General features: G+C 34.7%; 1 protein-coding gene and 1 non-coding gene across 14 annotated transcripts in view; one reads left to right on the forward strand and one right to left on the reverse strand.

Moving 5' to 3' along the window:
* NBEA (neurobeachin) overlaps positions 1-23958 on the reverse strand; it is a 629692-nt gene that overhangs the window by 228686 nt on the left and 377048 nt on the right. The gene's annotated exons all lie outside the window — the stretch shown is intronic.
* On the forward strand, positions 14674-14792 carry LOC120610733 (5S ribosomal RNA). The gene has a single exon (XR_005654988.1). It is a non-coding gene; the product is annotated as a 5S ribosomal RNA (ribosomal RNA).

Consider the following 23958-nt stretch of genomic DNA (forward strand, 5'->3'; position numbering starts at 1 on the left):
TATATCACCTGAATGCTGTGTGTGTGTGTGTGTGTGTGTGTTTGTATACGCACTCTTATCCATACTATATCTACACGTATGCATTTGATATATCTTAAGCCATTAGTACTGTTCTAGCTCTCTCTCCTCTGTATTACTGAGTACTTCATTCAAGGTCTTCTTTCTCTGGCTCCCTAATACTCTAACCTGAGGCTGTGTATTCTATCTGGTAATTTAAATTACAAACTGATTGCTGGAGCTCCTGAAAAATACATCCTTCAATCTTTGAAACATGTACACTCACACTGTGACATAGTAAAGTCACAGTTCACAAAGTCAAATCCTAGTCTTTAGCAGAGTATTTTTAAGCCAGGCTAGTTTTCTTTCTCTCCACACTATTACTAAACCCACAAGGAAAGATAGGATTCCATAATCAGGATTCCAAACACAGCACTGGAGATGCATCCCAACCTTCCGGCTATAGCATTTGCTCTCATGCATATTATGGTGAGTAGGTACTATTAATGACGATTTTTGCTAAACTCTCTGAAACATTTTGGATTCACAGTAGAGGGCGATAGTGATTGATGGATGTATATGAATTGAACTAGGTTTTCAATTAGCTAAAATGAAACTTCAGATGAAAAAAACCCCAAACAAGAGCAAATATTACTAAGTGTAGGTCAGACTGCAAAAGATATACTTAATAATGAGAAAAGTTTTGTTAGCAACCAAATCAAAAAGCTAATGACATGAAAAATGAGGAGTCTGGTCAAGGAGGAGAAGTAGGTGAATGCTGTGCTTCCTTCCTCCCATGACCACATTGAAATTACAACTAAATTATAGAATGGTCATCCTGGAGAACCATCTGAAGACTAGCTGAACATAACTCCTATAACTGAGGATATAAAGAAGAGGCCACATCAACACTGGTAGGAGAGGCAGAGACGTAAAATGGGCTGGCTTCTGTAGCTGTACGTGGTGGTTGAGTATTGGGAAGGATGTCTTGGCTGTGGAGGTCCCCCCAGAAGAGCGAGGGGTCCCAGCCCCACACACAGGGCTCCCCAGCCCAGGGTTTCAGTGCTGGGAAGAGTAGTCCCCACAAATTTGGCTGTGAAATTCGGTGGGGATTCCTAGCATATGAGTGAGAAGGAAGGCAACCGGAAATCCAGATGTCCCCTTAAAAGGCCTGCGCACATGCTCATTCCCAACACAGGTAATCACCGTAGGCTCCAAGGGAGGGACAGCAGCTCAGTAGGTGCCAGAGACGTACAAGGAAAGAGTTTGTGTGGCTTTAGGGAGAAGGCTGGAGGAAGAGCCACCACTGTCCCTGCGTTGACCCTCCTCCTGTGCAGCCTACAGGCTGCACAGGACTCCTCCCCCTACACACTAATTCTGAATCTGCGTTGAGTCCTCCCCCTACACGCTAATTCTGAATCTGCACTGGCCTGGTGAGATCTGCTCACTCCGTCCCAGTGACTCCCCGAGACCCCGCCCCACCTACTCACAAATTACTGGAAGAATATTCGTGGTTAGGCTACCAGCCCCACTCTGACATTTGGGCAGAAGACTCTTTCAACAACAATCAACAGGACTACTGTGGCAGGCAACCAGCCCTGGCCTGAGCTGCAATATTTCTTAAACAAATCTTGGGGGTCTGTGGGCCTGAGGAGGGCAGTGGCTGGCCTTGGTGTGTTCTGAGACTTTTACAAGTGGTCACAGGCTCAACATTGGCATGAAATCTGAATTGGAACTAACCTGGGGAACACAACTCACCCCAACCTGGTGACTTCCTGGGACCCTGTCTCACCCAAATTGTATAACGTCTGAGGCTTTCTCAGCTGCTGAGCCTTACAGGTAGCAGGTAGGGAGCCTCAGGCCTTGGGGAGCCCTGAGCCTTTAGCTAGGCTGTCCCAGGCTGAGTACTGGTGGCAGCTGGCTTCGGTTCAGAGTGTGGCCTCTACCACATGCCTCTAGGTCTAGCACTGAGACCAAAAGTGGATAGCTCTGTAGCTCCTACCAGGTAACCCTGGGCAGGTCACAGGCAGCAGCTGACCTTGGCCCACATGGAGTCCCTCCCAAGGGGCCCCAGAACTAACACACCGAGGAGCTGGAATCATACCATAACAGAGAGCACTACCTGATTAGCGCTATAGGTGGAACAGCCAAAGGGTGACCTCAATAGAAACAAGCCTGCTGGAGTGGATTCCACTCCGTGGAGTGAGCCCCCACACAGGAGCCCAGACCCTATGGGCCTGGCCATCCTCACAGCCAGTCAGCCTGAGAGTCTATCTCATCCACTAATGTGTCAACAGTAATCAAGGCGTAACTACAACAGGAGGGCACATACATCTCACAGAAGAGAGAATGCGGGAGTACCTGGGACAGGTGATTAGGGATACTATGCCACTGGGCCTTACAGGGCACCTACTGCATAAGGCCACCTGACCAAGACTGGAAAATGTAGCAAACCTAACACATAGAAACTAACACAGAGAGGTAGACAAAATGAGAAAACAAAGAAACATGCCTCAAAGAAAAGAAAAGAAGAGAAATCCAGAAAAAGAACTAAATGAAATGGAGGCAAGCAACCTAAGACATACAGAGTTTGAAACACTGGTTATAAGGATACTCAGTGAACTTAGGAGGAGAAGAGATGATCTCAGTAAGAACTCCAACAAAGAGATAGTAAGGATAAAAAAGGACATAGAAACCATAAAAAAGAACCAGTCGGAAATGAAGAGTACAATAACTGAAGTGAAGAATACATTAGAAGGAATCAACAGTAGATTAGGTAAAGCAGAGGACTGAATCAATTGGAAGACAAGGTAACAGAAAACATCCAATTGGAATGCAAATAAAAAAAAGAAAAAAAAAGAGTTTAAGGGACCTATGGGACAACATCAAGCATACTAACATTCTCATCATAGCAGTATCAGAAAGAGAAAAGAGAATGCACGGGATTGAGAACCTATCTGAAGCAATAATGATGAAAAACTTCCTTAACCTGGAAATTTAAGAAATTTAAGGAAATAGACATACAACTCCAGGAAGCACCGAGAGTCCCAAACAAGATGAACACAAAGAGGCCCACACCAAGACACATCAATTAAAATGCCAAAGGTTACAGACAAAGGAAAAATTCTAAAAGCAGTAAGAGAAAGGTAGCTACTTACGAGGGAGCTCCTATAAGGATGTCACGGATGTCACAACAGAAACTCTGCAGGCCAGAAAGGATTGGCACGATATATTCAAACTGATGAAACATAATGACCTACTACCAAGACTACTCTACTAGGAAAGGCTAGCAATTGAAATTGAAGGTGAGATAAAGAGCTTCCTAGACAAGAAAAAGCTTAAGGAATTCATCGACAACAAGCCAGTTATATAAGAAATGTTAAAGGGACTTCTGTAAAAAGAAAGGGGGGAAAAGAAACCCATAAATATGAATAATAAAATGGCAATACCTAGGTACCTATCAATAATCACTTTAAACGTAAATGAACTAAATGCTCTAATCAAAAGACGTAGGGTAGCTGAATGGATTAAAAGAAGAAGACCCATACATATGCTGTCCACAACAGATCCCGTTCAGATCAAAAGACAAACACAGACTGAAAAAGGATGAAAAAAGATATTTCATGCAAATGGAAATGAAAAAAAAACCGGAGTAGCAATATCAATATCAGACAAAATAAGACTGAAAACAAAAGCTATCATAAGAGGCAAAGAAGAACACTACATAATGATAAGGGGATAAATCAAACAAGAGGACGTACTTCTAGTAATATTCATGAACCCAGCATAAGAGCATCTAAATATATATAAAGCAAATACTGACCAACATAAAAGGAGAGACTGACAATAATAGAGTCACAGTAGGGGATGTTAACCCCATTGATGCCAATGGACAGATCTTCCAGACAAGGAAGATCAACAAGTAAAAACAAGAAGGAAACGGCAGCCTTAAAAGACACAACAGACAAGATACATTTAATTGACATTTTTAGAGCATTTTACCCCAAAGCAGCAGAATATACATTCTTCTCAAGTGCACATGAAATATTTTCCAAGACAGACCACAGGTTAGGCCATAAAATGAGTCTCAATAAATTTAAGAAGTCTAAAATCATATCCAGCATCTTCTCTGACCACAATGGTATGAAAGTAGAAATCAATTACAAGAAAAAAAACTGAAAATACACAAACACATGGAGGCTAAATAACATGCTACTAAACAATAAATAGGTTAACAATGAGATCAAGGAGGAAATCAAAAGATACTTTGAGACAAATGAAAATAAAACCATGATTCAAAATCTATGAGACACAGTGAAAGCAGTCCTAAAAGGGAAATTCATAGCAATACAGGCTTACCTCAAGAAATAAGAAAAAATTCAACCAAACAATGTAACCTTACAATAAAAGGAACTAGAAAAAGAACAGAAAACAAAGCTCAAAGTGAACAGAAGAAAGGAAATAAAGATCAGAGTGGAAATAAATGAAATAAAGTATAAAAAAATATAAAAGATCAATGAAACCAAGAGCTGGTTCTTTGAAAAGATAAACAAAATTAATAAACCTTAATCAGATTCAGCAAGAAAAAAAGAGAGAGAACCCAAATAAATAAAATCAGAAATGAAAGAGGAGAAATGACAACTGTCACTACAGAAATACAAAAGATTATTAAAAAAAAATACTATGAGCAATTGTGTGCCAACAAATTAAACAATCTGAAAGAAATGGAAAAATTCCTGGAAACATACCATCTTCCAAGACTGAGTAAAGAAGAAACAGAAAATCTAAACGGACCAATTACTACTAACGAAATCAAATAAGTAATCAAAAAACTCCCAACAAACAAAAGTCCTGGACCAGATGGATTCACAGATGAATTTTATGAAACATTCAAAGAATTAAGACTTATTCTGAAACTATACCAACAAATTCAAGAAGAGGAAAGGCTCCCAAGCTCACTTCATAAGGCCACTATTACCCTAATTCTAAAACCAGACAAAGATATTACAAGAAAACAAAATTATATGCCAATATCCCTGATGAAAATGATGCAAAAATCCTCAACAAAATATTAGTACATCAAATTCAGCAATACATTACAAGAATCATTCATCATGATCAAGTGGGATTTATTCCTGGGCTGCAAGTTTGGTTTGATATCCACGAACCAATTAATGTGACACATCCCATTAACAAACTGAAATATAAAAATCATATGATCCTATCAATAGATGTAGAAAAAGCATTTTAAAAAATCTGGCATGGATTTATGATAAAAATTCTCAACAAAGTGGGAACAGAGAGAACATACCTCAACATAATAAAGGCTATCTATGACAAACTCACAGCTAACATTATACTCAATGGGGAAAAGCTAAAAAGTTTTTTACGTAAGATCAGGAATGATACAGAATGTCCACTTTCATCACTATTATTCAACACAGTATTGGAAGTCCTAGCTATAGCAATCAAACAAGAAAAAGAAATAAGAGGCACCCAAATTGGAAAGGAAGATGTAAAAGTTTCATTATTTGTAGATTACATGATACTGTATAGAGAACCCTAAAGATTCCACCAAAAAACCGTTAGAACTGATAAACGAATTCAATAAAGTAGCAGGATACAAAGTTAATATTCAGAAATCAGTTCCATCTTTATATACCAATGATGAATAGAAAGAGAAATTACGAAAACAATCTCATTTACAAGTGTATTAAAAACAATAAAATATGTAGGAATAAATTAAACCAAGAAGATAAAAGCCCTGTACCTGCAAAATTACAACTCATTGAAGAAAGAAATTGAAGAAAATACAAATAAATGAAAGAATGTATCATGTACATGGATAGGAATAATTAACAGCATTAAAATATCTGTACTACCCAAAGCAATCTATAGATTCAATGCAATCCCTATCAATACTAACGGTATTTTTCACAGAACTGGAACAAATAATCCTAAAATTTATGTGTAACTATAAAAGAGCCCAAATAACTGATCAACTTTGAGAAAAAAAAAGGTGGAGGTATCATGCTATCTGATATCAAACTATACTACAAGGCTACAGTAATCAAAACAGCATGGTACTGGCACAAAAACAAACACATAGATCAACGGAACAGAATAGAGAACCCAGAAATAAATCCATGCTTATATAGTCATTTAATATAAGACAAAGGAGGCAAGAATATACAACAGGGTAAAGACCGTCTATTCAATAAATGGTGCTGGAAAAACTGGACAGACATGCAAAAAAAAAAAAATGAAACTGGACTACCTTCTTACACCATATGAAAGAACAAACTTGAAATAGATTAAAGACTTAAATGCAAGACCTGAAACCATAAAACAAGAAAACACAAGCAGTAAATTCTCAGACATTGCTCTTAGTAATATTTTTTTCTGAGACATGTTCTTGGGCAAGAGAAAGAAAAGAAAAAATAAATAGAATTATATCAAACTGATAAGTTTTTCACAGCAATGGAAACCATCACCAAAACAAAAAGACAACCTACAGAATGGGAGAAGACATTTGCCTATCTACATCTGATAATGGGTTAATATCCAAAATTTATAAAGAGTTTATACAACTCAACAGCAAAAGAAAACAACCAACCGAACAAACCCCAAATCCCATTAAAAGTGGACAACAGACCTGAATAGGCCTTTTTCCAAAGAGATCAAGTAGACATATGAAAAGATGCTCGATGTCACTAATCATCAGAGAAATGCAAGTTAGAACCACAATGAGATATCACCTCACATCTGTCAGAATGGCTGTCATCAATAAATAAATCAAAGAACAACAAATGTTGGTACAGATGTGGAGTAAAGAAAATCTTTGTGCACTGTTGGTGGGATTGCAAATTTGTACAGCCACTGTGGAAAACAGTCTGGAGGTAACCTGAAGAAAACTAATACACTGATTCGAACAGATCTATGCAACTCTGTTCACTGCAGCACTATTTACAATAGTCAAGATATGAAAGCAACGTATGTGCCCATCAATAGTCAACTGGATAAAGAAGCTGTGGTCCATATATACAATAGAATAATACCCAGCCATAAAAAAAAAAAAAAAAAAATGAAACCTTACCATCTGCAGTGACATGGATAGACTTAGAGGGTATTATGCTGAGTAAAATATTCAAACAGAGAAAGATAAATACCTTATTGTTTCACTTATATGTGGATTCTAAAGAAGAAAAAAGCCCAAAAAACAAAAACAGACTCGTAGATACAGAGAACAAACTGGCGATTGCCAGATGTGGGGTTAGGGACCCTGGGGGAAAATGTGAAGGAATTACGAAGTACAAATTGGTAGTTACAAAGTAGTCACGGGATGTAAAGCACAGCATAGTGAATACAGCTCATGATACTGTAATAACTACGTATGATGTCAGATACGTACTAGACTAATTGGGGGGAATCACTTCATAAATTACATAAATGTCTACCCACCATGCTATACAGCTGAAAGTGATATAAAATAATACTGAATGTCAACTCTAACTGAAAAATTAAAAGAAAAATAAATAAGTAAGTAAATAAATAAATAATAAAGACATGAAAAAGAAAGTGTGTGGTCCAGGAAACTGGGCTCAATTCTCACAAAATATTTATTTACAATATCTGTAAATTCTGAATCTCGACTAAAAGAATACAGTTAGGAGTGGAGTATCCAGACAGAGTAGGATGGTTGGTTCTTGAGCATTCCTTATTTTGTAACTAAGGAGAGTCACCCCGGTGGAGCACTGTCAATTCATTTCCTGTAATGGCTGTTTCTTAAAGAGGTCGCCAGGTATGAGCCTCCACAGAAGATCTGGTTAGAGTACACATAAAAGTTTTAATGGTGAAACAATTTAAGGGACAATTTGATGTACTTTTTCACTTAATTAATGCTTGCAAAAAAAAAAAAAGTGGCTCCAACATTATGAACAATCTAACAAGGCATTTCTGTAGTTTCGAAAAACAAAAACAAAGAAAAAACCCTTTATTCAATGAGCTCTCTGTTAGTAAATATTGAATTGCATTTTCACTTTAACTATTTTTCTTACTCAACTTTTTTATTTAAAAAATTGGCAACAGCGTACAAAGCTTTTCAGAGTTTGTAGACACTATTTTTCTCACTTCCTGTAGCACTAGGCTCTCAATTTTAGGGAGGAAATAATTACTTTAATCTCAATTAAGAAAATTATAAAATTACTTGTGAAGCATTTAATTCTATATAGTAATTATCCTACTTGAAGGAAGCAGACGATTCTTTTATTCTAATAATTACCACTGTGGTGAATCAGCTTAAATATCTAGAAATTATAATTAAAAATTATTTCCCACAAGACTTAAGAATTGATCACTATAAGAAATCACACAGAAAAGGATTTACTTAATTTTGAGGAATATCTTTATGCTAAATTGTACAGTTTTTAATTATCTTTAAAATTTCATCCATTGCTGTAAAAATAAATGGTTTTAAGTCCCATTAAATATTTTATACAAAAGGTGTCTCAGTTATGTAACGTTTACAAACCTTATATTATTTAAAATTATTAAGTTTATGATAGTCGCTATTGCATTATATAAACCTCAGTTCTTTCATTTAGAAAATGGGGATAAACAGAACCCCTTTCATAGCTTATCTTAAGGAATGCTTGCAAAGTGCTCAGCCCAGTGTATGGTCCATGTAAGTAGGCAGCAGCCAGGAGCAATAGATAGCTGGAAATAGGTTCAAGTCCCAATCCTGACACTCGCTAGGTAAATGACAACTTATCTGAGTATTACTTTTCTTACCTATATGAGACTAAGAGTTCTGATTAATGCTCTTCCTAGCGCTTGCTACAAGTCCACTAATAAATAGTAATTATATCAGCTGTTTTACAAACTCACGCACATACAGTTGCATTTCTATCAAACCAAAACAATAAATTTTCCAGAAACTCAGATATGGTTTTTAGAGGTCTGACACTTTTTAATGCAACACTGAACTGTGGTGATATATACACATATACACACACACATGCAGAAGTAAATCTGATATCCTGCTTTGCAGGGTCCACAGTGTCACCCTCTTACCAATTTCATCACTCCCTCAGCACTATTTAGAATCTCTACTTCTCTCTACTGTCCTCTAAGCTTGTGCTGTTCGTTCCTACTTTCATGCTATTCCTCTCACTGAAATGTTCATGCCTTTCTAATCAGCATTTAATTGATATCACAAGCCATTTTTCCTCTAAAATATCCTTGCCTGTAAATTTAGAAATTAAACATTTTACTGTAATATATGGATCTAAACTTTTCATTTACTACTTCATGCATTTATACCTGACTCTCTCCCTAAACTGTAAGCAACAAGAGATCAGGATGTTTGTCTCATGCAGCTTTGTGCCCCACCCCACAGCATAGTACTTAGAACGGCATTTACAAATAACAGGGATGTGATAATATTTTTTAATTGGATTGTTCTCTCATGATGTTTTCATGTAATAAAATTAGATTTAACTTTTAAAACAAAATTATGCTAGAGACAACTTTTGGAAGGCAGAGCAAAGCTATTAATTATTAAACATACTTATGCATTTTAACAAATCCATCTATAGCCTGGCCTATTTGGCTTTTCTGCTGATACATACTACGTGGGGTGAAAGCAGTTATCAAACTTCTGGAAATGGAACCAAAAGTTACTACTTGCTTAGTAGCTGATCATTCCTTTGTAGGAGAGAATGATTTGCCAGTGACAACATATTTAACCCAAATAGAAAAATACAACATAGTAAATTAAGAACATGGTAACAATTTAGCCTGCCTTTGTGAAGTTTGCTTTAGGCTATACAATCATTTAAGTAATCAAATGCAAGCTGGCCCATTAGTGTTTGATTCTTTCTGATATTTATGAGGCACGCCAAAGAAAAATGTTTCCATTCAAAAAAGTTATCTCATACATTCACCTTTAAACTGAAATAGTATGCGTATGAATTTTACAATTAACTTTCTATTTACAAAAGCTCTCAACTTTGTGGGCACTTTTCATTTTGTCCATCCAGAAAACCACCAAATCCTACTCCCTTCCTACTTTTATAAAACCATCTTTGAAAGTAATTTTCTCTCTGATAATAGACAAAGAAGAAAAGTAGCCGAGTACCCAGCAAAATTTTCATTATATTTTTACTTCCTATCTAATTAAATAGATAAATATTTTTAAAACTGTATTCACAAATTAACAATTTTATAATTATTTAAAAAATGTATTTAAATATAACATTTAATTTTGAATTCATTTTTAGTGTTCAAGTATAAAATGTTTTTCTAAAGAATAGCATAATACTTGTGCTTATATAATTTAAGTAAATTTAAACATTCACCTCAATATTCATGCCTCATTTATTAAAATTATATTTAAATTAAATTTTCTATTAAAATTTAATATTTCAAAAATTTTCTTGTTTACTCTTGTAGTGGTTTTAAACTATTTCCCCCAATTTAGATTAGTTTCCTGCATAAAATTTTACTTTATTTTAACTCAATCTTCAAAATTTAAATAGTTCACATAAATTTAATAAGGAGCATATGCTAAAAAAGATTTGCTATACACATATACACATACTATAATTACAGGTGGACAGTTGCTATTCAGTATTTAATAAATTTCATATTTCCTTTTTTACATAAAGGCAGCTAATATGCTTAAAATAATACATAGAAACATGACTAGAATACTCAGCACAGTTCACCAATCCATATCCATTGATTTGACCTTCAATGGAAGTTTATTTGAATGCAAACATAAATAATGAGTATAAAATTATGTACAATTTAGCTGATAATATATGACCTCTGTCTTCCCTAAAGGCATATTCTTTCTAAGGCAACAGACAGATATGATTGATTAATGAACTATTTAAAGACGGCAAAAACCCTTTGCAAAACGCTAAGAACCTTTCCTCTTGTAATTGACTCAATATAAGATAGAGATTATTAACAAATGTTTTAGAATATTATCCATATAGACTCAATTAACTAAGATGTTTAGGGCTCTGGTAGAGAGTTTTCTATTTAATGTGAAAATCTGCATTAAACAAAACTATTTAATTTTCTTTAACTCAACATCCCAACTCAACACCCAAACTCATTTGACCATGTAATCCTTTTCTCAAGTAATACTTACTGACAGCCCTTTGACCTTATTTTGGAATATGCTGACAGTGATATGTGATTCTTCATTTAAAAACATTACGTACAATGAGCCAGGAGCCTGTCAGTTTGTTAGGTCATTCATGCCACCTCTCACCTGCTCATGAAGGCAGAGACCTTTACCTGGTCATTGCTGTGTCCCCAGAGGTTAGAAACAGTGCTTGCTGTAGTGCCTGTTTAGAGTGACGACCTGGCTCTAATAACTGTGTTAAGAGTTAAGCCAACAAAGATTAACAAGGAGTATTTTCTACTTGAGAAGCTTAAAGTCTTGTGGAGAGAAAGATAAAGATATAAACAATATAAACAATTACAATATAATGGGGTAACTGATGTTTGAATAAAGCTCTGAGAGAGCACATGTGAAGGACTTGGAAATTCTGCTGGAAAGATCAGGGGGAGATGACGCTAGAAATGAGCCTCAAGGATAAAGTGAATATAGCAGGGAGGTACTGAACTTTGATGTCAGTACCTCCACACTAAAAAAGGAGAACCCTAAGACTTCCAACTCTAATAACAATGGTTTCTTAGTGATTTTTCCTTTTCTCCTAACACTGCAGACTTCCATAAATAAGTGAATGAATACATGAATTTTGGTTCAGTGAGATCTGTGACTGCCTCAATCATCCCAGTCTGAATCCCATTCAAACATTCCCAAGGAACTTTGCAGACTACGAATTCCAGACAAGAAATGGTAAAATACAGAAAGAGGAAGGCTACCGAGGACTGAGGAGGAGGAGGGATGGGGCCCCGTGGCACAGAGCCTCGGGCCTGCAGAAAGCTTTCGGCCATCTCTGATATTCTGAACTCTACGGCTCTTTCCCCTCATTGTCTTTCTCAAGGTTGTGTTATAATCCTTTAAACTATATCGTATTTCTTGCTGAGAAAAAAATAGGGCATACTAGATCTCTTTTTTCTTTTATGGCTCTCATTGAGCTAGTGTATTCTGAGCAAGAAATATGAGTCAGACACCATACTATATTCTTTAAACCGATTGATCATCTGATTTTTAAAATGGTTCTATAAAATATATATTAACCTCCAATTTCATAGATAAGAAGAGAGAGGCTCAAGAAGTCTTGTATCAAGCTCAACCAGCAGGTTTAGTATTTAATAAACTAGTATTACTAAATATAATAAACTAGTAATACTAAACTAAATTTAGTATTTAATAAAGGCTTATTTAATGCCTATTCTAGAAAAGGCACTATTTCTAGGAACCAGGTATATAGTGATGATCAAGACTGCAATGGTCTGTACCCTCAAGGAGTTTACAATTCTCATGTAGTGGAACAGAAAGTAAGTATGTTAAAAAGTATATAATACTTTTTATAATAAGAATTACATATATATAATAAGAATTACAAAGAAAATAAAGCTTAGTTATGGAATAGAGAATGACTAGGAAAATTACATATTTAGGGAAAGCCTCTATGAGAAGGTAACATATGAGCTGATATCTCAGTGATGAGAAGGATCTAGGCATCCAAGATAAAAGGTAAAAGCATACTGAACAGTAGAGAGAGCTAGCTGAGAAGGCATTATGTTGAATATGAGCTTGGTATATTTAAGTAGCAGAAGGAATGTTAATGTGTGGCTTAAGCTTGGAAAAAAAGAAGACCAAATGTATTCTTAAATTAGGCAGTGACAGGATCACTAAGGGTCTTGAAGAAATCTTTGTAAGATTTTAAAAAGAGTAATAATAAGAGTGATTTATACTTTATCTCATTCTGGCTGCTGTGTGAGGAAAATTCATACAGGATCAAAGTGGAAGCTGAAAATCAGGTTAGGTAAATATTGGGGCTGTCAGGATGGAGAGAGTTGTGGCAGACAGCATGGGAACTGGAGAGGAGAGGTCAGATTTTGGATATATTTTATAGACGGAGCCAATGGGACTAGCTTATATAATACAGAGGCAGAGGGAGGGGGATTAGAGGAATGGTGTGGAAAAGACAAGAATGAAAAAAGCACTTCCCATTGGGGTTCTGCTTTTAGTTTGGAGGAATTAGGTCCTAACCAATTGAATCTCCCGGAGATAGCAGAGCGAAGTGGGAACCATGGAAAAGAGAATGCCTGGGAAGGGGAACACCAAATCTCATGCTTAAATTATGTTCAGGTCTCTTGCTGGCTCTTGAACCATGATGAGTAGGACGCACAAAAGCAGTCTGAACCAAAATCTGAGCCACAGCCCACTGCAGATGTGACAAAGTATAAAGTCTAAGTCTAACATAGTTAACTGTCTGTTAAAACAATAATGTCGACACTCCTTAGAAGAATGTAACAGAATTCAGAGCTTCCGCACATAATATTTATAGTTACTGTGATACAATAAACAGCTACAAAGAGCCATAAAAATATGACCCATTTTCAAGAAAAAAAAAAGATAATCAATGAATATCAACCACGAGATGGTCGGGTGTTGGGATTATTAGACAAGGGCTTTAAAATAGCTACTATAATGAAGTAAAGGAAAATATAATCATGATGAAAGAAAGATAGGAAATCTCAGCAAATAGAAAATGTAAAATAGAATCAAATGGAAATTTTAGAATGCAAAGGTAAATATATGAAATAATAATTCATGAGATAGGTTTAATAGCCAAATGGAAATACAGAGAAAGTCAGTGAACTTGAAGACAGATCAACAGAAATTATTTAACCTGAGGAAGAAAGAAAAAAAGATGGAAAAAATTAATAGAGCTTTAGGTATCTGAAGTAAAATATCGGAAGGTCTATCATACATGCAGTTAAAGTCCCCCAAACAAAAAGAGAGCAGGAGTAAATATTTGAAGAAATAATGGCCAAAACTTACCACATTTGTAATGACATAAACTTACAGATTTAAGAAGCTGAGTGATCTCTTAGAAAATACAGACACACACACACACCCAGGAACATCATAACTGAATTGTTGAAAACCAAAGAGAAAGACAAAATCTTCAAGCCTCAGGAAAAAAAAAAAAGATACATTATATATAAGAGAAAAACATGGAGCCTAGAAAACAGTGGGAAAGCATCTTTAAAGTACTGAAAGCTCATACTATTCTATATACTATCCTTTACTATATACTATAAGCCCAGAATTCCATATCCAGTGAAAAATATCCTTCACAATGAAGGAAATTTTAAAACAACCCTCTCTGAATATACAGAACGAGTAGACAAAAAATCCAGTAAAGATGCAGACCATATGAACCACACTATCAATTACTTTGACCTAATTTCAATTTGTAGAATAATTGTTCGATGACTGAAGAATGCACATTATTTTCAAGTGTACACAGTACATTTGCCAAGATACACCATATATACTGGGTCATAAACTAATCTTACGACTTTATATAACTGAAATTATACAGAGTATATTCTTTGGCTATAATGAAATAATAAGATATAGTACAAATTAAACTCACTTATAAATAATATATTAGTTATAAAAGAAATTATAAGTAGGAAATATTTCAAACTTGCTAATGAAAGTTAGATAGATGTGTCTACGGCCATGCCACTCTGAACGTGCCCAATCTCGTCTGATCTCGGAAGCTAAGCAGGGTCGGGCCTGGTTAGTACTTAGATGGGAGACCACCTAGGAAGACCAGGTGCTGTAGGTGTTAAAAAAAAAAAAGTTAAATAGATGTGAGATGCGGCTAATGAAGTACATAGAAGGAAATTTATAGCCTTAAATACTTATAGTAAAAAAGAAGGTCCAAAAGCAACGACCTAAACTTGCATCTCAAAGAATTAGAAAAAGAATGTAAAGTAAAACTAATATAAGCAAAATAAAGACAATAATAAAGGTGAGAGCAGAAATCACACATGGTTATCTGGCAGAGAATCTGTTAATCTAGCTCATCCCGTATCTAGGACAGGTTTGGAGATCACCCAAAAGCTGGCTCTCTGTTCTGTGTTGATACATATGCATATGTTTTTTGAAGGAGACAGCAGGATCTAGAGTCACTAGCACGATTTAGAAAATGCTTGTTTTTACAAGTTCGATCTATTGGAGTTCTTGCTCATTTAGCAAGAAAAATACGTTTATATGAATTTGTTGGTCGATTGGAACTGAACCACTTTTGATTTGAAAAATCTTTACAATAATGACTAAAGAAAAGCTCAGAGTTTGAACACATAACAGCTTTCCTGTGATACATACATTTTCATCAATGATCATAAACATACTAAGCTCTTTTGGAAGACCAAACAGAAGGAAGGAAGGAGAGGGAGAGAGGGAAGAAGGAGAGAATTACATCTCCCCTTGTGTCCTGAGGAGACGATCCTTTTTTTTCAAAGGTAAAGAAATATGTAAGTTCCTGATCCCAGAGCAATGCTTTCAGATCTGTCTAGTGTTCCCTTGTACGGTGGAGGTGGACCAATCCATCAGTGATGGGGAGCAAGACAGGAAATGCTTAATAATCAGTTAAGACATTTTCTGAATTCTATTCATCTGGTCCTTGACTACACAAAGAGGTGTACGTATGTTAAACAAACATCCCTTTTAAAAGGGTATGAAGTACTGTTTCTCTATATCTGTTTAAGTATGATATAAAATAGCTGAAATAGGAAGGCAAGCCTTAGTTACCAAGATATGCTACATATCATATTAGAATACCTACAATGGGCTCTTGGTCTGTAAGATGAAACGGGCAGCAAAAGTGGTAGTTGCAATGTTTAACAAATATCCACAGGGAAAATAAGCCAATTAGAGAGACTCCTCTTAAAGGTGCAGAACTTGAGTTTAGGTTTGCTGTGTCTAATCAAAAACAAATATAAATGGAAGGGAGGCAGAATTCAAGATTAAACAAGGTATTTGTATAACTACTTCCTTTAATTTGAAAAAAAAAAAAGGAACTGAAATAATATTTCCAATTGTCTCAGTGTTTTACTTTATAGCTGCAAACCAGTATACTCTTGATAGTATATACATATATAAAAATTTCAAATAAGAAAAGTATATTTTAGTGGTACTCAAATTTTCCATACATACTTGAAACTAAATACAAAAGGGCCTCTAAATTTAAATGATCTAAATATAATAATCAGAACATTTTCTGGAATAAACGAGTATTCCAATGATGCTTTGGATTCCAAAGTTTACCAAGCCCCTCCCCCCAAAAAATCAAAGAAAAAATCATATTAAAGGATATTACTTTAGAAGTCTGAAAACTGATTTCATACTACATATTCCATGACATGTAATTATCCTAATTTTTGGAGTATTGCATTTATAATTTGCTTCATTAGAATGAAAGTAAAATCCAGTGAGAACTGTTAATTTTAAGTTTGGGTAGGCTACAAGAATTTTCAGAATCTTGTCGTATGTGCTAAAAATGTGTTTTGAGAGAAAGCCTCCACTGCTGCTCTAGGATAACTCTAGGCAACTACATAGGGCTCTTTCCTCCAGCAATTACTGTTCTTCGACTTTAGGATAACTAGACAAATTATATGGATTAAACACAATTTTAAAACCAATCAGCCATAGTGGTAGGGGTAGTCTAGTCTAGGGAAGTTGTGAAAAGAGTAGCTTCTGAGAAAGAAGGTGGATTATAATTTCTGAATGGGACTCAGCTAGGAGTCCCAGCGAGCCAGAGGTGCTAGCTCTAGAAAGCCAACAGGTAAAATGATCACAGAAAAGACTTCCCCATGGAACATCCAGCTGTGACCTGGAAGGCCATCAACAATCACAGTGTGCCCTAACTAGGACCTCCCTTCTGAATACTGCTGACTCTACTCAGTCTTTATCTTCTGTGCTTCAAAACGTCTTTGGTTCTGGGCAAGATCACCATCTTTAATTTGAAATTATCTAAGGAAAAGGAAGTTCCATTTATCTAAACACCTGAGTTTCTTATTTCCCTTCTGATCGCTCCAGATCTCTTGGCAACTCGATTTGCTATTTTCATTGTTAGTATGGTTCTTATCCAAAACCCTTGGGATTGAGCATGTTTTCAAATCAAAGTTTTTCCAGCGTTAGAAAATTACTGAAATGCAGCTGCTCTGTACCATGTGCCACTCTGGTAGCATTGTGGTTAGTACGTCATAATTACAGAAATTAATATTTTTGCAAAAAATGTATAAACATTCACACTAAGTGGGATAAATAAAGACAACAAATAGCCACATATTGGTTTAAATTAAGTTTTGTCACCAGATACGTTTTCCATAAGCACATGAAAAAATGTATGGTTTTCAGAACTTTCAAAAGAATTAGAGACCTATACCAAATTTTAGTAGTGAAACTCAATTCCATTTGATGCAAATACTTAAGTGAGTGCAAAGTTTCATTAATTTCTTTTATTTTCCAGTAATGTCATTCAGTTGTTATATTATGGTCCTAATAAGTAAACATAAATCTTTTCGTGTGCTTTCATTTTCATAATCAATGATATAATAATATTAGCCTCCTTGAGGCTAAATAAGGTTAATAAAAATATCACATATAAAAATATGAATGATGGCTTTGTAGGAAAGTTTATTTTTATTGATTCATTATATAAAACCCAAGAGAAACAATATGCTTGTGATGCCTCTTTACCAATCAGTCTGCCTCTCCAGGAGACAGGTTCTAGCACTAACACTGACTACAGTCATATTAACAAAAGTGGCATTATATGTCATACGCATACATTGAGATGCGAGGGAAAACTAAATTCAGTCACAGAGAAAATTAATTTACAAAATTAACATATACGTAATTATATCTGAAGACTTAGCAAGAACTTCATAAACTGACAGATAAGTTTGCAACCAATGACAAGAAAGTCTTCCACTAATACGTGTAAATTTCTTAATTTCACTCTTCTGGATGTTTTAAGTGTAGTTCTTACAAGAATTATGTAGAGAACAGAAATATCCCTTTTGAAGTCCCTTCATATTCCATGCCTCCACAATTCTTATTTATTTGTCTATATACCCTGTGCACCTGCAATTCTTATTTATCAATATACAGCTATGTAAACTATAAGCATACATACACACATACGCGTAAATGTTATATTCTTTTAAGCAAAGCTTAATATTAGATTAATGTGGAGCTAAATAACAAAACGGGGTAAACTCGTAGCATGTATAATGAATTTGTACATTTTTAACTATCCTCGTTTTTCACAGTCTTTCTAAATTATGTCTCTCCTTTTTATTTACACTCTTTACATCTGTGTTAACTGGCATATGACTGCAATTTCAAATCTCCCATATGTACAACATACATGAAAGTCAGCAACGAAGAAAAGAAGGCTAGGGATATCCTTACGCTGAGTTATTATCCCTAGAAACCTTTAAGCTACATGTAAAGCTTTCTTATGGTGGATGACAAGTGCTTTGCGGCCTTGTAGGTAATAAGCTTCAGAAATAAAACCATCGCTCCTACTCGACTAGACACTTTTGTATAGCAACGGTATTAACAAAATCATGATATGAACACTGATACCATGGAATGTAAAAAAGTAAAGATAATATGGTTTGAAATTCTTCAAAGAAGTAAAATTCAAATTTAAAAAGTGGTGCTTTCTTTGCTTGCTTGATAAAAACAAAACGATTTTCTAAAATTATCCTCAAGATAACGCATCAATGCCACGTGACCTGTGTTTTCGGGAAGTCTGTCATCTCGAAACTAGCAGGGCCCCCATGTCAGTCTCTCTCCGCTTCCCAAGATCCGATTTCTTGAACTTCGGCCTCCTACCCACCCCAGGACCTCGGACAGATGACAGTTTGTGCTTTAGCTCCTTTTCTTTGCAGGCGGAGATTCCCAATTGCTTGTTTACTCTAGTATTTCAGCAAACATTGCAATTCCATTAATTGCTGGTCTGGGAAAGGACAGGAAAATCTACTTTACAGAATTTAGTATCTTTCAAAATATCGTTATCTTGCATTTTATTGCATCTGGCTTCGAATGAATCAAAGTCTCGAAAGAAAGACTGCTGTTAAGGACCGTACTGTACCTTTGAGGAATTAGAAAAGATCCAAAATACATCTACCTTGAGTGCCAACTGTATTGATTTTGAGGAAAAGATATTAGCACTGGAGAGTCTTACGTCGGCTAACTTCCCGAGTATTTATATCACTGGGACTGCTTTACTGCAGCTAGAAGAATAAGTACACATGACTTTGAAGTAATAAATAAATGGATTCATCTTACATGCCAATAAATTTTAAAAATCAAAATATAAGTTAATATTAAAAAGCCGTATTAGGAGAAATATTGTACGAATGTAAATTCTAAAACGAAGACTACATATCAGAGTACTGAGTGCTATTTATTTGTGGACCTTCCCTCTTTCAGAAAGCACACACACAGATGCACACACACCACAGACAGAAGCCACAGAAAACAGCAGAAGACGGGTTATTTATTAGAACAAAAATGTACTCTTAGTCACAAAACTACCATAGCAAATGAACTAAGACAGAATAATAAAATTAGTATAATTAGCTAGCAGTCGAACCATTTACAAAATAAGACCACTTTATCTGTGCTCTTTTCTTTTCAGAATCCAATAAACTGCCATTATATTCCTTCTAAATGGTTCCATTACAAGGATTCTATAACAACAGTCTAATCTCTTGATAATTATAATAAATGCTTGTAATCAAAGCAGAAACCATTTAAAATAGAAAAGAGAAAGGCTGTTTTCCATCAAACTCATTGTAGTTCCATGACCTTTGAAGCATTCAGCTACAATACAGCTTTCTATCTAATTTTGTTCAAAGAAATATTTAAGAAAATACATGATCGATGATAATTTAGATTGAGGTATTCTAGCATTCTTCGTTCCAGATTTTTAAATTGTATGAACATTAGAATAAAGAAACATCTTTATTTAGAGTATAAATTTTTGCTTCGAGTTTAAGTTTCTAGAATTCACATGATAAATGACTTGATTAGAGACATAATATTTCCTTCAGGGGAACAAAAGCAATAGTTATTTTAGAACACTATAACGATGAGCTATGGCTTTAAGGAAGTATTATTTTCCTAGCAGACAGCACATCTCAACACAGAAGTTAGGCTGTACTTACTTGAATAAACCATGATTTCCAGAGATCACATAAGTAACTGAAGGCTGATAAAGTTACGGGAAGTGACTATATAGGATCAGAATGGCTTTCATCTGCATTTTGTTAGACCAAGCATTGATTTCACTTTTCAACTGTGAACAGCAAGAGGCCAGCTGTGGCCAGAGTGAGAGAAAACCGTGAACCAGGGTGACACTAGAGGGGGCAGTGCTCGGGGGAAAAAAAAAAAAAAGAAAAAGTAATACTTTTTAATAAGTCATAGCAAGAACCCTACACATTCTAAACGTTTCGAAGAAATATAGAGGGGTTTCCATAAGCTATCAAAAGTGATGGATCTAATTTATGACAAAATGAAACCTTTGTGCTCGGTTGTGGGAATAAACAGAATTAGGAGGAGAAAATAAACAACGAGAAGGAAAATATAAAATATATTGCCGTCAAGGCAGAAACAACTACATATTACTTGGCATTCCCAGATGTGCTAAGAGGAAATTTTTGAGGGCACACTGAAAAGCAATGTTCCCTTTGTGAAATCTTTCACATTTATTTAACTAAGCACAATCATTGAAAATGACCTTTATCCAAACCCCTCACAGCGGTCTTAAAATGATCTAAAATGACTGCCAGATATTCTTTAAATAACATTACTTAACTAAAAGTCATTACCCAGGGGCAATATTAAAGTACTGGCAAGTAAATACAGATCTATTTTCAGCAAAATATAACATAGGCTTAATGAAAAATTGATAACACATTAAACATCTTTGTCAGAAAGCTAACAAATAATACAAATTATCTTAGGTTTTCAGAATGGGTAGGGAACGTATGGTTTTCACATCCAAGGCAACTCATTTGCTCTTAGTGGAGAAAAGCATCACAGAAAAAGAATCTAAACAATTGAAATGTTGTTTAATACTTAAAATTGTAAAAAAACAAAAAAGTTATATTCAGAGAATGGTTCCTAAAAAATATTTTAACTAAATAAATTTTTATATTTACCAAATGTCATAAATTTCAGAAAACAGATTTATTTATTAAATGATTCTTCCTATTTCAAAATAAGTGTATAAAATTTGACCACCTCTATCTTTTCTTTTGAAATTTACACTCAAGGTAAGATCAAAGGCTACCTAATACGACTAGGAATGGAGGGAGAGATAAAAGCTTAGGTCGGGAATAATTGATAGTTTATTAAAAAGGTATGTATTTATGGATTCTAAATTTTTTAAAATTCCATTGTTTCACAATGCATTTCTGTTTCGGTTAGCAAAAACTGGACATACTGCGGGGGTGGGGGGGTTTTCTTGTATTAAGAGCACCATTAGTTCAGTAAATCACGGCTGTGAGATAAAGATGATTACTGTATCTCCTTGATGGGAAGGAGAAGGGGAGAGGAGGTTCATTTTACCACAAAGCAATTACGCTGAGCCCGAACGTTACCATTTATCATGGCTGAAAGATGACACTCACTGTTAGCCAAGGGAAACTGCTACTCAAATGCTCCTTTCTAGATCAATACACCCGTGTGTGTGCTTTTTTTTTTCCTTAGCAAAAAGTAATTACACAACAGAAACTTCACAATCAATACCTTCTCAGGCTAACTTAAAGTCAGCTATATAGGTGTGAAGGTATGGCACTGTGACCTGTCACAGAAGTCTACCCCATTAAGTCTAAATTAAGCCTGTTTTTCTGTGCTGTCAATCAAATCTTTCCTAGTATTATTTCAAGTCCTCGATATTGGTTCCTCAGAAATAAAGTATTGGCACATTTTGCTTTTGTTTTGTCTTTTGTTACTAAAGGATACCAAGTTACTACTGACCACATAACAGCATAGGAGAGTTACCATTAATTAACCCATTAGTGTTTTTCAAGGAAATAAAAAGAAAAAAAGAAAAGAACAAAAATCGATTCACGAGGGAAAAACAATCAATGTCCTCACTCAGTGAAACCTGAAATACTTCTGGAAGCCTGTTTCCTCATCTTCTGGTTGAAGCTCTGACCTTCTTTGAACTTCTGAGATCCAAAAACAGAACAATCTACAATTTTATAACGTACAATTGAATTTTTCTCAAAATAAACAAACCTTGCAGTTAGGGAGGTAGATCACGGATGATGATACAAATGTTTACTGTATATACACAGATTAAAATAGGTGTTACAATCATTTGAAAATATATCCAAATGTCAATTTGACAACTGCTTTCTGTAAGACAGAGCTTAGTCTTATAAACCAATCTAATATATCAGAAGAGGTTAAAGGGCATGAAAAAATCACTCCTTCAGTGAAAAAAAATTTGACATCCAATTTTCAAGCTGATTTATCAGTAGAAAGCTAAAATTGATAGGTTGCCATTACTGGGGAGTAGCCTGTCTAAGAAAGCCGTTACAAAACCTCTCATTTTGATTTAGCCACAATAATCAATACAAACCTATACTGTTTCAATTTTTAAAACATTGATCTTCTGCTATAAGCTTAGTGCAGCCACATTTATCAACGGTCATAAAAAAACCCTCAATTTATTTTTAAACAAAGGTTCAGAAAATAAAATGATCAAATAAAATTCAGGTTTACTTGCCTTGTTGGTTAATCATTGTCATAAAAAAAAATGTTTAACCTAGTTCGTCAAGAAATTGAGTTAAAGTTTTTATATTTTAGGTAATAACTACTATTTTTCCCTTTGTTCTCTATTTTAACTAGTCCAGTGTTATCTCGAGTTTTTCAGTTATTTAACTCTCGTATCAGGTTTTCCTAGAGTTATTTTATTCTAAGTTATTCTATGCAGTCAGAGTTAAAAAGAGAAAAAAATTAGAGTGAATTAGTATTTAATATATGAAATACTTTTTGTTAATAAACAGCCAAAAGTGGGAGCAGAGAATGACCAAAACATTTTAAAAGAATTTCAGACTATGTAGTTGAAATATTTAGGGGGCAGAGAGGACTTAAATACTTCTCGTTCACAACCATATGAATGAAAATCCTGCTATTAAAATAGGAGTTTTGCTGAAAGTCATCCATCCTGTTCTGGGAGATTCAAAAAAGAAAAAAAAAAAGCAAAAATCCATATGCTTTGTATTTGTTGTCACACCATTAGTATTTTATTATAAGGTCCTTTTTTTTTTTATTAAGGATCTAGAGGAAATGAGCAGAGGAAATGCTTTTATGGAACAATCCTTTAAAAAATTTTCCAAAATGACATCATTTAAGTTCAAGTTATATCGTATATTTTATAAATATATTTATTTTAAATTTAGTAATATATATTTTCCGCTATATTTAAAATATATATATATTTATATTAAAAAATTGTCCTATTAATTTAAGTACTTATGCAAACATGAAATGTCATATTTACTGTGGGTCTCTACAGAAAATTATATAAAATATTACAAGAAAGTGGAAGGGACAGGGAAATGATGTAAATCATACATATTCGCTGTTATTTATTAAGATCCCCTTTCCACATATGCGTGGCATGGTGGTGAGCCCTGTACAAAGTCAGAGAAAAGTGCATTCAGTCCCTGCCTGTTAGTATGAAAAAGAGATCAAGAGGTTTTATTGATTAGTTACATATCACAGATAAAACATTTCCAACTAACATGTTAATAAGCAAAAGAAAATATTAATTTCTTAATGTTGCAAATACAGAAACATATGACTTGTATTCTTTAACCAGGCAAAAAGTAAAATGGTTAAACAAAAGAAAAGCAAGACAAAAATCAGTTACTATATAAAAATTGTGAAGTTACAAATTTTTTAAAATTTACATT

Source organism: Pteropus medius, unplaced genomic scaffold (assembly GCF_902729225.1).
Source record: "Pteropus medius unplaced genomic scaffold, Ma_sr-lr_union100, whole genome shotgun sequence".
In the NCBI taxonomy this organism is placed as follows: Eukaryota; Metazoa; Chordata; class Mammalia; order Chiroptera; family Pteropodidae; genus Pteropus; species Pteropus medius.